Source organism: Ostrea edulis, chromosome 9 (assembly GCF_947568905.1).
Source record: "Ostrea edulis chromosome 9, xbOstEdul1.1, whole genome shotgun sequence".
In the NCBI taxonomy this organism is placed as follows: domain Eukaryota; kingdom Metazoa; phylum Mollusca; class Bivalvia; order Ostreida; family Ostreidae; genus Ostrea; species Ostrea edulis.
Genome location: NC_079172.1, coordinates 34,080,958 through 34,088,884, shown reverse-complemented (window position 1 = coordinate 34,088,884; position 7,927 = coordinate 34,080,958). Strand labels below are relative to the sequence as shown.

The 7,927-nt window shown below is 36.2% G+C and overlaps 1 long non-coding RNA gene across 1 annotated transcript; it reads left to right on the top strand.

Moving 5' to 3' along the window:
- The first annotated feature begins 4,785 nt into the window (after positions 1–4,785).
- On the top strand, positions 4,786–5,594 carry LOC125658811 (uncharacterized). The gene is made up of 3 exons (XR_007363814.1): positions 4,786–4,941; positions 5,063–5,193; positions 5,532–5,594. It is a non-coding gene; the product is annotated as an uncharacterized LOC125658811 (long non-coding RNA).
- The last annotated feature ends 2,333 nt before the right edge of the window (positions 5,595–7,927 follow it).

Below are 7,927 nucleotides of genomic sequence, written 5' to 3'. Positions count from 1 at the left end.
TCGACAAAATGAAAGAATCTCAACGGTCATGATTCAATACTATATCAACAGGAAGAATTTACTAAGACTAAAAGTACCATGCATGATTCAGATGATAGTCAACATGATAATGATTCTATAACGATGCGATATCGTCGATATCGACAGAAAAAATACGAAGACTAAAGGTGATATGCATGATTTTGATGATAGTCAACACGATAATTATAGGATACTAAGTATGATAATGTCGATATCAAAGAGACAGAAAACCCTCATCAATCATGATTCCTTATCAATACGATATCAGCTATAAGATTCTTTGGTATTACAACCTCAGTACAATATCCAGTATTGTTGAAAAAGTCGATATCGTACTGATATCGTGTCAATATTACCGATACCGTATCTACATCGTGTCTTGGATATAACTCGAATAAATCTAACTATACTTCATGTCGCTGTGGAAAAGCGTTCCCAAAATTAAACCCGATTCCCTAACCCCAAAATCCAAGGGTTTTTATAGTTAGGAGACAAATTGCAAAGAATGTTCCGGTTAAGTTTATTCCCGACCAATACCTGCAAAACTTTAAAAACTTGACACACCATGTGGGATATTAAAAGAGGCACCACAAAGATTAAACATGTTTAAATACAGCAATGGACCTTTTTATTGTGATATATAGTTTGTATTGTAACTTCACACGTGTGACAGCGACAACCTTTAAATCTATGGCGGACTCGCGTCAATGCAATGTGACATCGACGATATTTAAAACTATGGCGAAATCACATCAAAGCAATTGTTGGTATGCGATAATACTCTCACTGCTACAATCATACAACTACATTTAGGGATTACATTTTGTGCTACTTGACATAAAGCTGGTGACAACTCAACAGATGTAAAAACAAGCTTTAATTAGTTGATTGGCAATATTTCAGTAATTTCACGGCGGATAATTAAAAGAAACATGTTCGGTATTGAATTGTTTTTTGCTCAGTGCATGTCTACTCTTTTTCGAAAATCAGAGAAAAGAACTTTTGCATGCTAAAAAGGTTGTGGTCCACGACACGGGGAACCCCATAACGCCCCATTCGACGGACATTCTCTGATTGGCAGTTACACACAATACAGAAAACAAATGATAGGTTAAATAAGTATAGGACAAACATGACACCTTGTCAGAATGGAGAAGAGGATTATCAAAATAAAAGTGCATACCATCTACCCCTCTGTGATTAGTAACCAAAACTACACTAATCACATGCAAAGAAAAGATAATTGAAATGCATGATATCAATTGAAGCTTTCCTTCTACATATTCTGAGCACGTTCATGTAAGTATTGCTTATATGTGACTTGCGCTGCATAGGTTTGACTATGACGTTGTCTTATATTGCTTACTACAGAGTAAAACGATCTATGTCAACATACCACTTCTGCGTAGGGTATATACTAAATAACTGAGAGAATATTAGTGTGGGAATAAACAAAATTATATAAACAAAATCGTTTTTGCTGCACAAATGCCATCAGTTCATCATATAAATAATGATTCAAACATTACAAGTTTAAAAATCGACAAAATGCACAGACAGATATTTCTTAAAATGACAATCGAACAGGACCATGGACGGGATTGGGGCAGTAATAACATCAATGAAAATTTAATTCCACATTATCATAGGAAAGAATCACTGAAAAGTTTGGAGGACATGCCTTGCGCTAAATCGATTTCTTGTAAATTGGATATTCGAAGCCCGTATGAAGCCATCTTATGACGTGACGTAATACACTCTTTAGTGTCATTTGGCATCTTCGTTAATCCTATTTCATGTCATAAGAGTTATTGATTCTAAAATAGGAAAATATTGTTTTTCTGTCCCATATGAATGGAAAGGACTGTAACTGGTCTGAACTTACATGTAAATTACATAGGTTACACGAGGAAACATGCATACTTTGGTTCCAGATGACAAAAATTAAAGCAACACAGCCTTTCTTGTAAGGCTTATTATTACAACTGTATTTCAAACGCAGTTGGCTTTAATTCCACATTTGGTAATCTAACTTGTACTCCAAATTCCCTTTCAAACCGCGATATTTTTCAGAGGCATGCTTCAGGTTCAAACGCATTTAATACCTCAGTCAATGGGACGATTGAATATGCTTTACTGTACTGAATGCAAGATGAAGATAACGAACAGTGATCAATCTCATAACTCCTACAAGCAATACAAAATAGATAGTTGGGCAAACACGGATCCCTGGACACACCAGAGGTGGGATCAGGTGCCTAGGAGGAGTAAGCATCCCCAGTTGACCGGTCACACCCGCCGTGAGCCCCATATCCTGATCAGGTAAACGAATGTAGTTCCCCCTCCTGTGGCGTCATAAGATTTCGTAAAGTCAATGATGTAATACGATTTATGCATGAGAGGAACATAAATTTTGTTGAATTTTGTTTCAATAGTTATTGTAAAATATTTTGTTGACCATATTTTTTTTTCAAAAGTCTTAAGTTATATATATGTTTCAAAATATCAAGTCCACTCTGTTTCCATTAAATTATTTATCAAGTCCATCATGCGATGGATTTCATTTATTTTTCACAAAAATTTGTATACTTTTTAAAGAAACAGTTTCATGATATTGTTATGAATACTATTATATCGTTTCAACTAGTTTTTGTGAAATTTTGGTAATGCTGTTTAAAGGAAATTGCAATTTTCTGACGTTGATACAGGTATATGTGTGCTAATTGATAAAAAAAATCATTAATACCGCGACATGCTTATTCTATAATTTTTATCTGTTATACATTATTTGAAGAATCAATGATAATATTGAACCTATAATTCTAGAGGGATGGAATTACCTTAAAGCCGTTTCTAAAACTTTAATAAATATCTTACAGAGATTCATTGCTGAATCCAATAAATCTTTTACCGAACCTTTATTTTTTGCTCTTCATGCTGTGAGAAACTCCAGACGTATTGTGCCACAACAGATGTGAAATTTGGTATAAGTAAGGCGGAGTCTAAAAACACTTCTAAAGAACTTTTTCTAGATTTTTGAAATCACAAAAACTGTCCGAAATCGATGTCATTGAAAGTACCGTAACGACTTTTCCTCATGATAAAATAAAGATTAGACTTTTTGACATAAACAGCTCCCTCTTCAATAAAATGAAACATAGAAATATTCAAATCTTCTGATCAGTAATTTCAAAAATTGCTTTGGTAAACACCACTCTAATTCTACGCACAAGTACTCTAAAGTTGATGTTAAAAGACGCTGGAGTTCCTCAATGACAACGTATATGTAGTCTTTGGTGAGAGAAGGAAACATCTCTTGCTGTGACCTTCATCTCGAAATTTCGATATATCGCGATACTCATTCTCATTGATACGTCGATTTAATATATCCCAGTGAATTCAAAATAAAATACACCGCAGTGTCTTCAGGATCTGCTTCATATATAAAGCTTTTATCGGACGTATATGCTAACGACAAACTAGTGACTCAACTTGGTGACAAATAAAATGACATCAGCTTTCCCATCACCATTTCCCCATATGTATATAACAGTAGTCGATTATTCATATGATGTTTGTGTATCACTTGATTCGATACGCAAGAGCTTGTTGTGCATATGATCAATTTTAAAATTAAAGCAAGCTGTCGATAAACAAGAAAGATAAAGAGAAAATAAAAAATGAGTTTCGGTAATACCACCTTCACACTCACGGATTTTTCTTACAAGTCCTTACGGATATCTGACTCGTAGTCAATCGCAAGCATTCGTAAATCGCTCGTCGGTAAACATTAATAGCTCGTCTCACTTCGCACACACTCGTAAGGATCCGTGAAAGTAAGGGCAAATTTTTTGACATGTCAAAATAAAAATCACTATTTTCCACGTATTTCATTTTCCGTAAATAACTTGTAACAATCCGTAAGTATCGTAAACTGGTTGTAATAACACGTAAACTGCTCGTACGAATCCGTAAAACACTCGTAAAAAGTTGGGCTTGTTTTTACGATAATCGGTTAGTCAACGATATGTTACGGATAGTTTACGAGTTGTTTACGGATTTCTGCGAATGCCTAAGTGATGTTTACGATTTCATTCACATCGGGTTACAATCGCTTTACGGATTGTTCAGAGTCATTGCGAGCGTTCTACGTATAGATACGATTACCGTACGGGTACATACTTAAACTTTACGATTAATACCACCTTCACACTCACGGATTTTTCTTACGAGTCCTTACGGATCTCCGACTCGTAGTCAATCGTAAGCATTCGTAAATCAGTCGTCGATATCCGTGTCTAAATCGTAACAATCCGTGTACCTTTACGGATTTGTGTAATACGTAAGGATCCGTAAGAAAAATCCTTGAATGTGAAGGTACCATAAGCTCCGATGGGGTACTGTTGAAATTCAACTGGTATGTGTCTGGGATGAATGTTGGAGTTTGTTTTAATCAAATGCCAGTTTAATGTACAGCAATTACATGTAGCCTTTTATTATTAATGACAAGACTACACTTCGGGGACGAGTAATGAGGACACCTTTGTGGCATTCTATCAAGAAATAAGACTAATCTAGCTAGCCTTTCATTGCTGAAATAGTTTCATGTTCACTGTAAAAGCATCTGAAACGAAAAAAGCGCCAATGTCGTCTTGAGCATGGTGAATTTAATTCAGAACGACATTATCCACCTTTTTTGTTTACTTGCGTATTATGTTTTAAAGTTATGCAATCAAACAACCAGGATGTACTGTTCTATTAATATTATTTCTGTTATCCAATTGTTGGACATCCCATTCGTGGTTGAAGTGATTGCTATATAATGCCCTGTTTTCTTTGTGTGCGTCCAAATCATGACAAAGCTCGTTGTATTGGCGGTGGTGTTAACTTTCCTCGCATGCTGGTATGGCATCGCACAAGGTAAGAATTTAAAAATCCCAAATCTACATGCACCATTCAGAATACTTAAATCAGTTGCCGTATATTATTCTGCCTTTCTCATAATAGCATATGTTGTCACGCTACGCTTGTCCCATTTCAGGTCAGTATTTCTGGCAGTGCCCGGGCGGAAACACACCGTTTCCGCCTCCGATATGTCGGCGCGATAACGACTGTTTGTTTAGCGAGTATTGCCATTTCTTCTTTCCTATGTTAGGAATATGCTGCTCTAGGGTGAGAATTGTTTTGAAGTAGAATAGTTTATTATCAAATTTGATATTAAAAGGGACAAGTTTCGCGTTGTATGCACATCTTTGTCTTCATATATTAAACAAACAGTACCTACCAGTTATATTATAGACAATTTCAGGATCTCTAAATTACATATATAAGTAAGGATCATGGATAAAACATCGGGGGGAAATGTTGAAATATGATACATGTATAAAAATATCTGCAGAAATTATTTTACATTTCTGAATTCATTATCATGAAATATTTCTCATTAGTATGTATCTTGTGTCAATGTGGAAGTCATGTTTTTAAAAATATATATATATCGTTTTTCTCAGGCTGTCCCATGATGCCGAGACAAACCTCTCTTCATGGTATATGAAATAAAGGAATGAAAGCTCTTTGTGTTTTAAGCATTATTACTAAATTAAAGGTTACAAAAGGTTAAGAACAGAATTGATATGAGAATGACTGCTTACTGAACAGAATCCGTAAATTCCGGTTTACTCTTGTAAAGCAAACTGCTGTCGTTTGATTGATTGTTGTTTAACGTCCCTCTCGAGAATATTTTACTCGTATGGAGACGTCACCACTGCCGGTGTACGGTACAGGGATTTTTTAATGACAAAATCTTCGTCGCGTACTTTCATGACGACACGTATCTGTACTTCAAAGAGGCGGGTGTTTCTATTAGCATACAGTAAAGTGGAATTTAAACCTGTTTCACTATATAAGCAGGTGAGGAACATATTACATATATTGTATAGGAAAAGTAGTTTTCTGATCGTACTATCCCAAAAGGAAAGACATATGTGTAAATAGTAGAATTCAATGGTCAATCCATAATCTATGAGGATACTATTGTTAAATACTCCTGCAATGAATATTCTTTTTTGAATACAAAAGTACGAACCATACATCCAACTAAATGATATACAATCGTGTGATGCTCGAGTATTGTGAAGAAAATTAGACATATCCCAAAAATGTGGGCAATTTCGAATAGCTTGTTTGTTTTGTTGTTCTTAGCGGAAAAAACAAACTGTGCATTATTTAATATAAGAAAAAATAATAAAAATGACAATGAACAAATTTTATTTTTTGTAATACTGTTAACAAATGTATTCGTTACAACATTTCATAATTCATTAATGTTAACGTTGAATATCGTCAATTTCAGCACACTCGAATTTGAATTAACAAATTTAATAACGCATGTGACCACCATTTGCATTCACGCATGCTTGCCAATGGCGCCTCATTGATGCCACTAAAGTGTTCAGAAATGCTTGAGGGATGTTGTTCCAGATGTTGGTTAAAGCCTGGCCTAAATCAACCAATGCCATTGGCTGATTTGGTAAACGGCGTAGACGTCGTTCCATTTCATCCAAGATGTGCTCGATCGGCAATAAATCGGGGGAAACAGCTGGCCAAGGCTAGACATCGACATTCTGTTGAATAAAAAAGTCCTTGACTACACGTGCAACATTTGACCTTGCGTTGTCTTGCTGCAGAGTGATGTGATTTTGCTGTCTCTGTATGAAGGGTATCACATGGCGCTGAATAATTTCGTCTCGATAACGTACGCTGTTGAAATTTCCATTGACAATTTGTAGATTGTTATTCCACCCAACACCATAACACTACCTCCACCGAATTGTCGACGTTGCACAACACAAGCGTCCTGGTACCGCTCCCCAACGCGACAATACACTCTACAACAGCCGTCATTGCTATCAAAATGAAATCTGGATTCATCAGTGAACAGAATATTGGCCCAGTCCTGTATTCTAAATCACAGATGTCTTCTGCATCACGCTAGTCTAGCGATACGATGACGTTGAAGCAGTATTGGGCGCACCGCTGGACGTATTGGTCTGATGTTGTGCTCACGCAGACGATTACGCACAGTTCTTGGAATGATTGGTCGAAGTCCAGGAATGCTACGAGCAGTCAAACTTGCTGTCTGGAAACGATTTTTCAGATGCACAAGTCTTATGTGGTTGTCCTGTCGATGCGACGTCACACGAGGACGCCCAGAACATGGTCGATCCCGAGTGTTACCAGATTGTTGGAAACATCTCCATAATGACTGGATGGTGTTCCGATGAACTCCAAAGCGTCTTGCTACGCTATTTTATGCCATTCCAACTTGAAGCATCCCACCAGCACGATTACGTGGGTTTTCGCTGAGTTGTGGCATGACAGAGGGGTAAATTTTGTCAAAACTAACGTGCTTTCCTTAACGAATAGTGTCCAAACAAACCTTTTACACTTCTTACTCCAAACAGTATTGGCCAGTAAAACTCGTGTGTACGAACTTCAATAAACAACATATGTTCACTAACCATGAAAAAATCCATGCATCTGAGTCGGGTACTATCCGACATTGTTAAAAAATATCACCTTTATGGATTGTTTATATTTTATAAATATAAACAATAAATATAAAAAAAATTACACTATTTTATAATGCAGTTTCTTTTTTCCGCTAGTATATCTATCTATCTATCTATCTATCTATCTATCTATCTATTGCCTAGATGGTTGAACGGTCTAGTGCGCTGGTTACATGCTGCTAGGAGATTTGATTCCACAGGCCGTGAGTTCAACCCCGGGTAGGGGCGGAAGTGGGTATCCAAATTAAGTGAAATGTTCTGTGCTTTATATATATATATATGTATATATATATATATTCCAAATAGAAAGAGTTGATATCTCACAGTCAAAATAA